Source organism: Scyliorhinus canicula, chromosome 2 (assembly GCF_902713615.1).
Source record: "Scyliorhinus canicula chromosome 2, sScyCan1.1, whole genome shotgun sequence".
In the NCBI taxonomy this organism is placed as follows: domain Eukaryota; kingdom Metazoa; phylum Chordata; class Chondrichthyes; order Carcharhiniformes; family Scyliorhinidae; genus Scyliorhinus; species Scyliorhinus canicula.
In genome coordinates, this window is record NC_052147.1 from 251,866,053 (window position 1) to 251,881,840 (window position 15,788).

Below are 15,788 nucleotides of genomic sequence, written 5' to 3' on the forward strand. Positions count from 1 at the left end.
GGCTGTATAAGGCTCTGGTCAGACCCCATTTGGAGTATTGTGAGCAGTTTTGGGCCCTTATCTAAGGAAAGATGTGCTGACTTTGGAAAGAGTCCAGAGGAGATTAGAAGAATGATCCCTTGGAATGCTGACCTTGTTGTATGAGGAACGGTTGAGGACGCACGGTTTGTAATCGCTGGAATTTAGAAGGATGAGGGGGAATCGTATTGAAACTTACAGGATACTGCGAGACCTGGATAAAGTGGATGTGGAGAGGATGTTTCCACTTGTAGGAAAAACTAGAACCTGAATACACAACCTCAGACTAAAGGGAGGCTTCTTTAAAATAGAGATGAGGAGGAATTTCTTCAGCCAGAGGGTGGTGAATCTGTGAAACTTTTTTGCCGCAGAAGGCTGTGGAGGCCAAATCGCTGAGTGTCTTTAAGACAGCAATAGGTAGGTTCTTGATTGATAAAGGGATCAGGGGTTATGGGGAGTAGAAGGAGAACGGGGATGAGAAAAATATCAGTCATGATTGAATGGCGGAGCAGACTCGATGGGCCAAGTGGCCTAATTCTGATCCTATGTCTTATGGTCTTACAAGATTATGAGGGGCATGGATAAAATGGATGGGCACGCTCTCTTTCCCAGAATGGAGGGGTCAGTCACCAGGGGGAAGAGCTTTAAGATCCAGGGGGCAAAGTTTAGAGGAGATGTGCGATACACGTTTTTTACGCAGAGGATTGTGAGTGCCTGGAACATGTTGCCAGGGGAGGTTATGGAAACAGATACATTAATGGCATTCAAAAAGCATTTTGAGAAATGCATGCCGAGGGTGGGTATAGAGGGATATGGCACAATGAAATGCTAAGGGCTTTGGCAAAGGTTGGTATTATGACTGCTGTTGGAGGGAAGTAAAGCTCAGAGTCTGTTCTCGACCGCATGGAGTTGTAAAAGCTGAGTTTATTCAGAATTGCTGTGTGCACACTGGAGAAACAGGAGCTCCTGCTGTTTTCAGCTCGCATGAATCTGTTCTGATCATAGTCAGAATTACACGCATATATATTTAAGGGGCGAGATTCTCCGCAAATGCGGAGAATCGTAAAGGCTGCCGTGGGACAGGCCGTGACCCACGGTAGTCTTCACGCCCACTTCCGGGGCCGATTCTTCCCCCCGGGCGGGGCTAGGGCCGTGGCCCCGTGCGTCACAGCGGTGCAGCCTTGACGACGGTAGTCAAGGCCACACGTCAAGCGTCACGTCGGCTGACGCGGCCGATGACGTCAGCCGCGCGTGCGCAGGCTGGACAACGCCAACCCGCACATGCGCAGTTGGCGTCTTTTCCCTCAGCCGCCCCGCAAGACGTGGCGGCTTGATCTTGCGGGGCGGCGGAGAGAAAAGAGTGCGTCCGTTACAGATGCACGGCCCCCTTGGCAGGGCCGTGGTACTGCCTTGCCAATCGGGCTCCCAGATGCCCCAAACGGGCATCTGGCGCCCGTTTCACGACGGCAGCGAGCAGGTGTGTTTGCTGCTGTGTTGAAACGGGCGTGAAGGCCTGGCCGCTCGGCCCACCAGCCTCGGAGAATTGCCGCTCGCCGTAAAAAACGGTGAGCGGCGATTCGTGGCGTGGGGGGAGAGAATAGCAGGAGGGCGTGAAAAATATCGGTAGGCCCTCCCGCTATTCTCCCACCCGGCGTGGGGGGCGGAGAATCGCGCCAAAGGTTCTTTCAGATTTACAAATCGGCATTGACGTCATCAATTCAGGCGGAACCATACAAGGTGATCAGTATGCATATTTTCTGGTCTCTTTAATGGGAAAATGATCAGCTAATACAATGCTTCTTTACAATCTCCTGGATTCTGTTCCGATACCCTGAATTTCTGGATTGGGTGTTAATGTGTTTTTACCCCTTGCACAGTGCTGGACAATGAATCGCTTAGAGACACACTGGAGCCACGATGTCTGTGACGTGGGCCCCCTTTTCTCATCCTAATGCCCTGTAAAAAATAAGATGATTGAATTATCTCCAGTGCAGGTGACCTTTCGTTCAGGTTCTTTAACCCTTTCCCTGCTGGTTTTTCCCTTGACCTGTGCTGTTATAATGCATGAGACATCTTTTATTATTTCTTATATCAATTCTGACACACATATAGCAATTTATTCCGCTAACAACTGGTACAGGCTTGCAGGGCCGAAGGGCCAGTTCCTGTGCTGAATCGCTCTTTGTTCTTTGATCTTTTCTAGCACTCGAAAACAATAGTTCTGCTGCCTGAACCACATGCAATTGACACTGGAACATGCCTGCAAGTTTGTGGTGGCCTGTTGCATCCTCCACAAACACAATATTATGAGGGCTCAGCCATTGCCACAAGGCAAACAGTAGAATGAAGAGGAAGGAGGAGGCATCTGGGATGTTTTCACTCCAGACTGACTGTCTATGAGCACTTACTTGAGACTTCAGTTTCTTTCAGACATTGCCCCTTCACCACGATTGCTCCACTATTCCGCATCTTCCGAACCTTCTGTGACATCCCACCATAACATCATTTTGGCAAAAATCCTGCAAGAAAACCACCAACACTTTATTAAACGATCCTTCATATCTTAGCCTGGTGCATTCCACTAGTGCCTGTCTTGCAGGTGACTTTGCCTGTCTTTGTGCTCTGATGCTCTGCTGCCCCAGTGGCTGTCAATTAACTGGTAGAAAGCTGAAGACTTTCATAGGAACATAGAAAATATGAGCAAGCGGAGGACATTCAGTCCATCGAGCCTGCTCCACCATTCATTACGATCATGGCTGATCATCCAACTCAATAGCCTAGCCTTGCCTCCCCCTCCCAAATCCTCTAATCTCCTTCACCCCACGTGCTGTATTTAACTGCTTCTTGAAAACATACAGTATTTTGGCCTGAACTACTTTCTGTGGTAATGAATTCCACAGGCCGACCACTCTTTGGTGAAGAAATTTCTCCTTGTCTCAGTCCAAGATCTATAAGGCTTGACATTGAACCGTACCACCTCTGCATACGTCTGGTCTGTCTGTCTGTCTGTCTGAGAGCCAACAGCAGGTAGAATGGCAATAGGAGCAGGAAGAGAGGACAACAAGTTTGTTCTCCACGGAGCCGGGCCCACTCCCACAGGGCTTGAGGGCATATTGTTGCTTTGCTGCGAGACACTGAAATGCCCTTTATGATCTGTAATCCACAGGCAATCAAAACTTGCATCCATCTCATGACTTCCACCTGTGTTTCCACTCAGGCTGTGGGACTTTTAGTAACTCCTGCCGATTTTGCAGTAGACACTGAGACAGTGGCCACCAGACGCTGTCCCACAGTTGGCGTTCAAAGGCAGTCATAGAATTAGCCACTATTTCCAAGGTGGAAAGGATGGGCTCCACGCTCTGTGTGGTGCTCTGTGCCACGGTGGAACCGGACTCTTCCATATTGCTTAATAGTGCAACGAGGCTATGTGCAGCACGCATCTCAATGTACATGCTGAGTAGCATTCTCTTTTCAGCTACTCATCAAAATCCTCTTCCAGGTCCCTTGTAGCAGACCATGTCTGTAACTTCAGCTATATCACCTGTCCTGGCTGCAGCTCAATCATACCCAGTGACTCACCCATGATCCTCTAATATATCCAAGCTGGTGGCCATTGTCATAATGTCCACTCATGTATATAATGAGGTGCAGACAGGCAGTGATTGACACATAGGATGACCAGTAAGCATACAGCACAGTACAGCCAATCACCAGACAGGACACTACCACTATAAAGCCAGAGAGCACTAGGTTTCCCGCTCTCTCAGGACCCAGCTACTGAGACAGTCAGAGTCCACGAGCTAGGAAGTGCAAACATCATGCGGTAGCTAGTAAGTCTGGTCAGGCTACTACAAGGTCACCAGTCAGATCAGTATAGTGTCGACCCACAGTTGAATACGTATTGCAGTTCTATAGTTGAATAAAACGGTGTTGGATCTTCTCCAGTGTTAGACGTCTGTTTCTAACTTCCCTGCATCGAGTGCAGTCCACATCGAACCAACCTGCTAACACATCAGCCATGAGTAGAAAACAAAGATCCAAGTTGACACCGTCTGCAGCTTGTATTCTATACCAGAGGTAGGATTTGTGAAGGACATAAGGCAGGATCACCTTGAATGGTCTTAACAACAGCAGATAAAATGACCTCTGTCATAGCTGGAACCAAGACGTGAAGCGCAGTCTCTTCCAGTGGACTTGGGTGATGCAGACGTGCCTGACCCGCTCTGACTCTCTGTTGCTATGGTTATGGGCCACCTTGCCCTGCATGAGAGTGGGAAGTATCACAGTGTTTGGCAGATTTGCCTTCCACAGCTGAATGGCTGGAGATATGTGGAGGCAGTTAGAGTTGCATCAGTGAGGGTAGCAACATTGGAAGGTGTCCAAGAGTAAGGTAAAGCATCTGAATGTGAAGCCTGAATTCTGAGAGATAGAGAGAGTCGATGAGTGAGTGGGTAAATTGTGGTGCAGTGAGCAGCATGAGAGGTTGGCAATGTAGTGGGTGGGATATATCATGTGGCGATGCACTCACTGACCTTGATCATACCGGTGAGGTCACTGAACATCTTGTGGCACTGCTGCCAGCTCCTCAATGCCAAACTCTGTGAACTGTGACCACCCTGGCCACTTGCTACCATTTCATACTGTGGGTGTTCCGTCAAGTTCGCCTAATTCCCGGCAGGAACATAGCCCCACTCCTTCTGTCGTTCAGCTGGACTTGGGCCTCCAGCACCACATCCAAAAACTGGGTTGCTTTAAAAGATGTGCAGGCTGGCTGGTACACATGCTAACCATGCATGATGCTGCAACCCCTGTTGTACATTAAACCATGAAGAATCATGGGCCATGCCCGGCTGAACATTACAATCATGGGAATGAAGAGGCGGCACGAAGTTTGCACAATGTCTGCCTCGAGGACGCCGGACATGGGCAATATTGCAAATCGCATAACTTTGAACTCTGAAATGTACCAATTATTATTCCTTTTAAGATTCCTTTTCTTCCTGCGGCAACATTGGTTTCCTGCAGAGCTTAATTTATGTCTGCTGGAAAGCAACGTTTGTTACTTAAGTATGATTTAATTCTTTGAAAAATGACAAACATCTGAAAATGGGCTCGAATGAAAACCTGCATATTATTAATCTTATTGTTTCAGACTCCATGGAAGCATTTTTATTTTCTGTTTCTTTATGTTCATATGGTTCTAAATCGTTCTTATTTTTGATTATTTTGGTCACTGATCTGCTCACCATTGTGTTTAAGAAGCTCAAAATGTAATTATTGGGATAGGTTTGGATAATGCATCAGAAGTGCTGTTGATGTGGAAGTAAATTGCCTTGTTTGTGACTATACTCATTACGCCTATGTATAACATTGTGTATTTATCTTATGTCCTATTTTTTCATGTATGGAACGATCCGCCTGGACTATAGAACATAGAACATAGAACATTACAGCGCAGTACTGGCCCTTCGGGCCTCGAGCCGTCCTGTGAAACCCCTCTAAAGTCCCTCTACACTATTCCCTTATCGTCCATATGCCTATCCAATGGCCATTTGAATGCGTTTAGCACAGAACAATACTTTTCACTCGGTATACATAACAATAAATCAAATCAAATATAAGATGGGGCTTGAAATTCAACTCAGTTAGTAAAGGCACCTCACCTCCCATTTGGTCTAGCCTAAGAGGTCAGCCATGGAAATGGAGGGCTGAAGGCAAGATTATGAATTCCATCTTTGCAGATGGACTTTTGGCTCATGCCTAACTTTGAGATAGGAGAAGCAAACTGACAGCACAGAGGAGCAAAGAATCAAGCATGGTGCAGAATGTTATGTTCGGAATTTACCAAAATCCCTGGGACTCTTTTGTCCTTGGCTATCAACAACAACCATCTTTTCTCTTAAATGCATCACTTTTGATTTGTCAATACTAAATTTCAGAAGCCACTGTGTTCTGCCACCTGACATATATGTTATCGAAATAATCCTTCAGGTCGCTGCGTATTTCTAATGTGCGGCAGCAGCATTGACTACAGATTAATGAGTTTGTATTAAGTTTCTGAACCCAAGTCAAAGCTTCAATATTAATCCTGGAGCATTTCAGTTAGGATTCTATTCCTCCTCCACAATGTGGTATGCCTGCTGCTTTTTCTTACTTTTCAGCCTTTTTTTTTTACTTCAACTAGTACAGCTATCTGCAATCCACTTGGGAAGACTTACTCTCAGAAAAAGATGCGGGAGGCTAACCACATAGGAAATCCTCCTTTTGAATCTGAATTTGCTCTTTGCAAGGTTATTGTCCATGTATTTCTTATATTTACTTCAGGTAATTGATTCCAAGACCGATAACTACCTAGCTCTATTTTGGCACCGTTATTGAAAACAGCCATTCCAATTTAATGAGGTCTCTCTGGAGTCCTTGATAATAATTGACATCGCAAATGCCATGTCTTACTTCCCAATGGTCCTTGGAGATCTCATTTACCGGTGGTCTGATTTGGGGTCTTCATTTCTTTCTCTCAAAGTCAAATCCCAATTGGATCATCAAATATCTAAAATGTGTTGCTCACGGCTTTCTTCGTAACTACTCATAAATATTACTCATTGAGTATATTAATTGTTTTATGTTTATCCTTGGTTTTGACTGATTAGCATCCTTTCGGTTTGCAATTTTTTTCCTGTCTTCTTTCCATTGTACACTTCTCTATATATATTTCATCTGCAAATATTGTTATCCCCTGAGCATACAGTACGCTAGACTTCACTAATAGGGACAGTGAGTATAAAAACAAGAACGTTATGTTAAACTAGTGTAAAATACTGATTTTATCTCATCTGGAGTATTGTATCCAGTTCTGGGCAACATTTAAAATAAGCTCATTGAGTCTATCAGCAGGCAATAAAGAACAACATCGGGCTCTGATTGATGGACTCCCTTTTAGAGTAGAAAAACAATGTGCCAGACATTGAGAGGTGGTGGAGAGTCAGAGCAGTTCAGATGGTTCTCTTGATTGTCTGGTGTGAAGTTTCCGAACTTCCAGTGAGTGTAGCAGCAGCCAGGTTTCTGACATTTGGCCCAGGCGCCTGAGGCAAAAGTGAGGTCATTGACCTTACATTGAGGTACGAGCCTGCGAATCCTTCAGCGGGATGAGGAGGTGACATTGGCCAACAACCGTCGAGGGGAGCAGCAACTCTTGACCTCCAGGCCATTGCTGAGAATGGTGGGCAACCAACCTGTTATAACTTACAGGTTATAACCAACCTGTTATAACTTACCTGCTTACCACTGGCTGGGAACTAATGGCAATCCCACAATCCTATGGGAGTATGAGCTTCCCCAATGAGGGGGGGGGGGGGGGGGGGGCGGAGAAATCATTAGCAGACTCCCTGCATAAATAGAGCTGGCCAGTTTGGAACCAGCAGAGAGAGAGGAGTGAGCAGCAAGGGAAGTTGCTGCTGCTGTAGTATATATATGTTATTGTAAATAAATGTTATTTCTTTGTATCCTGAAAACTCGTGCTGGATTCTTTGTGGCCCTCACAAAACTGGCGACGAGGGTTAAAGTGAATAGCTGTCTACACTGCTGAAGCCACCTCCCTGGATTTTTGTTGGATACAGGTTGGAAGTTGTTTTCTATTACACCATGCCTCTGTATGGACATTTGGATGTTTTTGATGCTGCGCTGGAAAGCTGGAACCAGTACGCACAAAGGATGCGTTACTATTTCCGGGTAAACAACATCACCGAAAACGAGTGCCAGGTGGTCATATTGCTCACCGCCTGTGACCCGCATACGTTTGGGGTGATTAGGAGCCTTACGTACCCAGCTGCGCCACACACCAAAACGTTTGATGAACTTGTGAACTTAGTGGGGCAACATTTTAACCCAACCCCATCCACGATAGTCCAACGTTACCGGTTTAATACCGCTGAAAGGACCCCAGGAGAATCCCTTGCCGACTTTCTATCCAGGCTACGCAGGATTGCGGAGTACTGTGACTATGGCGAGAGAGACCTTGTCAGAAATGTTACGCGACCGTTTGGTTTGCGGCATTAACAATGCGACCACCCAGAGAAAGTTGTTAGCCGAGCCAACATTTACTTTTCAACAGGCCATTTAAATAGTATTGTCCCGAGAGAGCGCAGAACGAGGAGTGCAGGAGCTACAGGGAATTGAGGTGCACGCCTTGGGGCGCAACCCATTCCGTCCAAAAGCGTCCCCTGCACCCCTGCAATACCTTGGGCGAGGCGATGTCCGGATCGACGCCAGTGACCGTCGGACATTCCTCCCTGAAGGGAGCCTTCTCCAGAACCAATGGATGAGGAGCCATGTCCGTGTCAAACTTGTAGGCGCCGACCCCGTCGCGGACGCCAGTCCTGGGGGCGCCAGAGGCGCCGTCGTTCTGACCGAAACTGGGACCAGCCCAGGGGCTGTACCTTTCATTTGGATGAACCTGTGGCGACTACACCCGAGGACGTGGAGATGGAGGACAACTGCCTGCAGCAGCATTGTGTGAGCCACACCGCGCTATTTCCGGGCGTGCCCAGTGCCTTACGCCTTGCTCGAGAAGGTAGAAGGGGAGCTCATTCGTTTGGAGACTTTGGGTATCATCAGGCCCGTCCGTTTCGCTGACTGGGCAGCACCAATTGTACCTGTAATGAAGCCAGATGCCACAGTTCATTTGTGCGGCGACTATAAACTTACAGTGAATATGGCTTCCCAACTCGACCGATACCCAATGCCTCGCATCGAGGATCTCTACGCGAAGCTTGCAGGCGGACTCTCGTTCACAAAATTAGATATGTGTCACGCCTACCTACAGTTGGAGCTGGACCCTGCCTCCTGGCCATATGTAATGATTAATACACACCGGGGCCTGTATGAATATACACATTTGCCCTTTGGAGTATCCTCTGCCTGCGCTATTTTTCAACGCGTTATGGAAGGCATTTTGAGAGGTTTACCGCGTGTTGCTGTCTACTTAGATGACGTTTTGATCACAGGGACGTCGGAGCAGGAACATTTGGAAAATTTGGAGGCTGTCCTTAGACGCTTTTCGGAGGCTGGAGTCCGTTTACATCGCACAAAGTGCGTCTTTCAAGCGAAGGAAGTAGTCTACCTGGGTTATTGGGTGGACCGCGAAGGTTTGCACCCCGCCCCGACTGACACTTCGCATCTTAGTTCGTTTCTCGGCCTCGTAAACTATTCCGGAACGTTCCTCCCCAATCTGGCAACTACGCTGACCCCGTTGCACCTTCTGCTAAAGAAAAATCACACCTGGGTTTGGGGTTAGCCGCAAGAAACCGCTTTCCGACGGGTAAAACAATTGTCGTCGTCTGGGTTACTAACCCACTGTGATCCTGGAAAGCCTTTGCTCGTCACATGTGATGCATCCCCGTATGGTATTGGGGCTGTCCTGTCCCACAAGATGGAGAACGGGGCCGAGCGGACGATAGCTTTCGCCTCCCGCATATTGACTGCTGCAGAAAAAAAGTACGCGCAGATCGAGAAGGAGGGCCTGGCAGTGGTCTTTGCGGTGAAACGTTTCCACCAGTACGTGTATGGCTGCCACTTCACTATTGTGACTGATCATAAGCCTCTGCTGGAACTTTTCAGAGAGGATAAGCCAATACCGCCCATTGCTTCCGCAGGGATCCAGCGCTGGGCTTTGTTGCTCGGTGCATACGAGTATTCTTTGGAGCACAAACCAGGAACCCAGATAGGGAATGCCGACGCACTGAGCCGATTGCCTTTATTGACCCGCCCCATGTCGAACCCCACGACCGGTGAGGTGGTTGCAACCCTAAATTCTATGGATACCCTGCCTGTCACGGCATCACAGATCCGTGAGTGGACCCAGACGGAGCCAGTCCTGTCAAAGGTTCGGCACATAGTCCTGTATGGTGGGCAGCATAGACAGCTCACAGGCGAGTTACGGGCATTTTCCTCCAAGCTGTCCGAATTCAGCATGGTCTTCCATCTTTTTGTGGGGGACGCGTGTGATTGTCCCGGAAAAAGGACAGGAGCTGATGCTGATAGACTTACACAATGGGCATCCAGGTGTGACCAAAATGAAAATGTTGGCCCGGAGTTATGTCTGGTGGCCAGGCCTTGATACCGACATTGAGAAGGTGGCCCAAAACTGCTCCATTTGCCAGGAGCATCAGAAGCTTCCGCCGGCCGCGCCCCTACATCACTGGGAATGGCCAGGGTGACCTTGGGCACGTTTGCATGCGGATTTTGCCGGCCCTTTTCAAGGATCCATGTTCTTTCTATTAATCGACGCCCAGTCTAAATGGCTAGAAGTGCATAACATGGTCGGCACAACGTCCTGCACAACAACCGAGAAGATGCGTTTGTCTTTCAGTATGCATGGCCTCCCCGAGGTGCTGGTCACGGACACCGGCACTCCGTTCACAAGTGAGGAGTTTGCGAGGTTTATGAAGATGAATGGCATAGGCCATATCCGCACTGCCCCTTACCACCCGGCTTCAAATGGTTTGGCGGAGCGCGCAGTGCAGACGTTCAAACGAGGCCTGAAGAAGCAGTCTTCCGGGTCGATGGACACAAGCCTGGCTCATTTTTTGTTTTCATATACGACCACCCCCCCATGCGGTGACTGGGGTAGCTCCCGCAGAACTCCTAATGAGCCGGAGACTTCGCACCCGCCTTAGCATGGTTTTCCCGGACATTGGCGCAAACGTACGCTGCACACAAGAACGGCAGGGACATGGTTTTTCTCGGCATTGGCCGATTCGGCAGTTTGCGCCCATTCAACCAGTGTTCGTTCGGAATTTTGCTGGTGGTGCCCAGTGGGTCCCTGGCGTAATCTTTCGGCAAACTGGCCCTATCTCTTATACATGATGTGGAGATGCCGGCGTTGGACTGGGGTGAGCACAGTAAGAAGTCTTACAACACCAGGTTAAAGTCCAACAGGTTTGTTTCAAGAACCTGAAGAAGGAGCCGTGCTCCAAAAGCTCGTGTTTGAAACAAACCTGTTGGACTTTAACCTGGTGTTGTAAGACTTCTTACTATCTCTTATAAGGTACAAGCCCAGGGTCGTCTCCAGCGCAAACATGTAGACCACGTTCGGTCCAGAAGACCATCTCTTCCAAAGGTTCCCTGCCCCAGAGCTCATTTCTACAGCCAGAGAGACCAGACACAATGGAAAATATTCCTCACAATCTTCCTCTGGTGCCTCACTCAAAGCCTGCGCTGGTCGTGACAGAACCGTGTGGAGATAGAGATGCCGAGATGACGGAGGCAGCAGACTCTGACTCCGAGATGGAGACACAAGACACCTCAGAGGGGGAATCCTCGGGCCCACGGGCCGTGGATGTACAACCGTTACGCCGTTCATCACGGAAGCGTCGGTCTCTGTCTCGTTACACGCCGCCCGATCCAGCGCCTCATGCAAATGGTGTCCGGCCTGCGGCAAAATGACCTCCTTCGCTAGCGTCTTCGGTGGATTCCTTGGACTTTGATGGGGAGGGATGTTATAACCTGCCTGCTTACCATTGGCTGGGGACTAATGACAATCCCACAATCCTATGGGAGTATGAGCTTCCCCAATGAGGGGGGGCGGAGAAATCATTAGCAGACTCCTTGCATAAATAGAGCTGGCCAATTTGGAACCAGCAGAGAGAGAGGAGTGAGCAGCAAGGGAAGTTGCTGCTGCTGTTGTGTATATATATGTTATTGGTTTAGCAATTGGTTTAACAGGGGCTTGTTTAGCTCACCAGGCTAAATCGCTGTCTTTTAAAGCAGACCAAGCAGGCCAGCAGCGCGGTTCGATTCCCGTACCAGCCTCCCTGGATAGGCGCCGGAATGTGGCGACCAGGGACTTTTCACAGCAACTTCATTGAAGCCTACTACTGATGACAATAAATGATTTTCATTGTAAATAAATGTTATTTCCTTGTATCCTGCAAACCTGGGCTGGATTCTTCGTGGCCCTCACAAAACAACCAGAGAAAGAACACAGGACAAATAAAGCTTGTACCCAGCAACAGTCCCACAGATTAGTCGAAGATCGAGGCTCGGTCACGCCAGCGAGAGATACGAGCAGTTGGGAGTTGCGAGAATCAGGCATGTGCCGGTGTTGTGGTTTTCAGGGGGCAGTATGGCAACTCGACCAGAGGCCAGGGCTGAGAGTGAGAGGGCTGGGTGGCGAAAGCAGTGGCCAGACCTGACAGCCAGCAGCTGCAGCCGGTGAGCCACCACGAGCACACCTACGAGCATAGTTCATCAAGGATAGAGGTTGTAGGGGTAACTGGACCTCCCAGGCCAGGGCTGAGGAGGGCAGAGAAGTCTGCCGTCTATGAAAATTCATATTCGTTGAAATCAAGACAGATTAGTCAATCTGAACAGACACTATGGGTTGCGTTTCTCGACGGCGTCAACGCGGCCTTCGGAGAAGCAATTCTGACCCCTACTGGGGGCCAGCACGGCACTGGAGCAACCCAGGCTGCTCCAGATGCTGATCCCGGCATCAGATGGGCGTCATGTGTCTGCACAAGTGCAGTGGCACTGGCGCCAATGGGCAAATGCGCAGTGGGACCGGCACAGTTGCCGCGCATGTGCGGTGGCTCCCTTCTCCGTGCTGGCCCCGACGCAACATGGCATAGGGCTACAGGGGCCAGTGCAGAACAAAAGAGGCCCCCAGCCCGAGAGGCTGGCCAGCCAATCGGTAGGCCCCGATCATGGGCCAGGCCATAGCGGAGCCCCCCCTCCCCCACTCCGGTTCTGACCCCCTTCCCACCCGCTCCCTGACCAGGTCAACCCCGGATGCATTCACAATGGCGCCGGCAGGACTTGGGTTTTTTTGTGTGGCCGCTCAGGCCTATCTTGGGCCGAGAATCGCCGGGGTGGGGGGCGCATGGAGTGGCCCCAGACCGGCGCTGTGCCGACCGCGCCGGTGCCAATTCTCCGCTCTCTGGAGAATCGGCGGACCGGCATCGCGTGATTCGCGCCCGTCCCAGCGATTCTCCGGCCCGGCCTGGCCTGAGAGAATCCCGCCCCATGAATCTGGCAGTCAAAAATGCAGGAAGTTCAAGGTGAAGCAAGAGTACGAAGCTAGGCAAAAAGACGCATTACTTTACAAAGGTTTGAAGTACTGAGCCGTGTCCAAACTGCACATTCATCCTCAACAATAACATCCACCAAAATATTTATGACTTCTCTGATGACTTTAACCTGCCGGTTTCCAGAGACAACAAATCGCCTGAAAAACCTGAAAAAGTGGGATCTAAGAATGAGAATGGAACTACATGAAACTTCTCAAGCTCATGAAAGTTCAACCATACCCAGTAAAACAGATTTTGGGTGCAAGGCAATGTCTTCAGGGAGAGTTCTTTACAACTCATTGTTTTGCAGTTGAAGTGAGGGAAAGAACTCGCCCTGAAGACATTGCCTTGTACCCAAACCTGGTTTACTGGGTATGGTTGAGCTTTCATGATGAATAGGCCAGAGAACATAGGTAATATAGAATATTTGAGAAAGGGGTTTGAGGTTTGAGGTCGAAAGCCATTTAGAAGCCTTCATGAGTCTCGTTCTCTGAGGGTGAAGAGAAGAGAAATGGCATGATGGAAAGGAGAGATTGTTTGTTTGTTTTTGGAAGTTTCTAAGACAGTGTACTGTTTATTTGCAAATTATTTCCTGACCTTAGTAAAGGGAAACAATTGATTGTTGACAGGCACTCTAACTGGAGAAGTGTTGGAAGATAGTGCTGAACTTCCAAAAGTCATATTAAGTCTATGTGTGCATTCGTTCGAAGATGTAAATTGTTTGGAAGAATTGGTTCTACGTTATTGGCTCAGTTTGAAAAGGAGTGTTCTTAATGGAGGAAAGTGCTGATTGTTGCTCCAGTCAAACTGCTATCATTTTGGGACTTCCTCTAAGAGTACGCGATGAGTCAAGGCGAAGAGATAATATTTTAGCCAGGTTTGAATGTCTCAATGAATTTGATGCATTTCTCAAAGAGTATTTGAATTAATCAATTACAGGCTTTTTCTTATAATTTAAAGGGCACTAAAGCAGTTAAGCAGTAATTTTAGGTTTTTTATGGCTTGCATTATGTGAGCTGAGGGTGGGCGCGGTCAGGAGTGCACTGTTGCCTTTTGCAGCTGGGCTTGAAGTCATTGGGGTGGGGCTTGAAGTCATTGGGGAGGGCCACATCACCAGAGGGTGGGGTGTGACATGGAAGCCCTACAAAAAGGGATTGCGTGTAGCCCCCAAAAGTGTAAGTCTAGCCCTGGCTAGCATTAGTCTGATTCTAATCCATTGAAACCTTTCCAGAATCCAGGAATTTTAGAATATTTTAACCAATGCCTACACTATCTCTGCTGTGACTTTCTTTAAGATCCTAGGATGCAAATCAGCAGGCCCAGGGATATACATAGGTTAAGTGAATGGGCAGAAATTTGGCAAATGGAGTATACTGTGCGAAAATATGAGCTTGTCCACTTTGACAGGGAGAATGGAGAAGCAGAATATTATTAAATGGAGGGAGAGATTGCAGAATCCTGCAGTATACTCGGACCCAGGTGGAGTCAGCATACAGGGCTGCACGGTGACACAGTGGTTAGCACTGCTGATTCACGGCGACAGAAACCTGGGTTCAATTCCAACCTTGGGTGACTGTCTGTTTGGAGTCAGCACATTCTTCCCGTGTCTGTGTGGGTCTCCTCCGGCAGCTCCTGTTTCTTCCCACAGTCCAAAGGTGTGCAAGTTCGGTGGGGTTACGGGATTTTGGAGACCGCAAACGGTCCAAACTGAGTTAGTAAAAAAGAAATCTTGGTTTATTGAAAAGCAATTATATTTACAATATCCATCAGATCCCAGCTGGGTCTGCTCTGCCACTTGCAAACGAGGCTGACTTTATACAGCTCTTAATAATGAATGATGTAGGGTTCCCCTCGAGCTCGTATTTGACGAGACTCATGAGGAGACTGATTGTTCCAACCCCAAGGTTTTGTGTGGGTTATAATATCCCCACCTCCCTCAAAGGTCTGAAGACTCTTCTGGAAACTGCAGAGTAGGAGGGCACCGGACACCCTTCACACTTGGCTGTGCTTCCTACACTTGAGGTGCTGGATATGGCGCCATATATCTGGACAGCAAATTCCACTTCCAATCGGAATGGTATTATGGTAGCACTGTCTGGGTCTCCTGCACTGCTTGACCCCGTCGGAGATCTCTGACCCCTGGGTTTTCCATGTAAGCATCTGTATCTAAAACTTCTCTCAGTTGGAGTCTTGACCCGTTGGGTAGTGCTCTCGCGTCTTTGGACATCGGATTTGGTTTGACTCTAACTTTCCTCTCCCAAGGAATTTTGCGTAAAACTGGTCTTCTGGACCGTATGTGGTTGTGGTGCTTTTTCATGACGCAACTTTGTGCATGAATTTGTTAAGATACCGGCCCTGTCTGGCAGGCAATTTTCCCAGAGAGCCACTTGGCGCTATTTGCAAAGTTTCGGACAGAGACTGCGTCACCTGGTGCAAATGGTCTGGGTTGTTTTCATCGAACAATGCAACACCCATGCAGCGCCTGGCTGTGGCGTACTTTCTTGCCTACATCTGGGAAAACATGTTTGAAGCCTTCGCCCCATTAGCAAGTCAACTGGCGCCACCCCGGTCATGGCATGTGGGGTGGTCCGATAGCAGATCAAAAACCTGGCCAGTGGTTCCCGGACGGCAGGCACCTGGGGGCTTCTGATCCCCTGGGAGACCCCCATGAGTGCCGTCCCATTTGGTCCCCGTTTGTGGAGACCA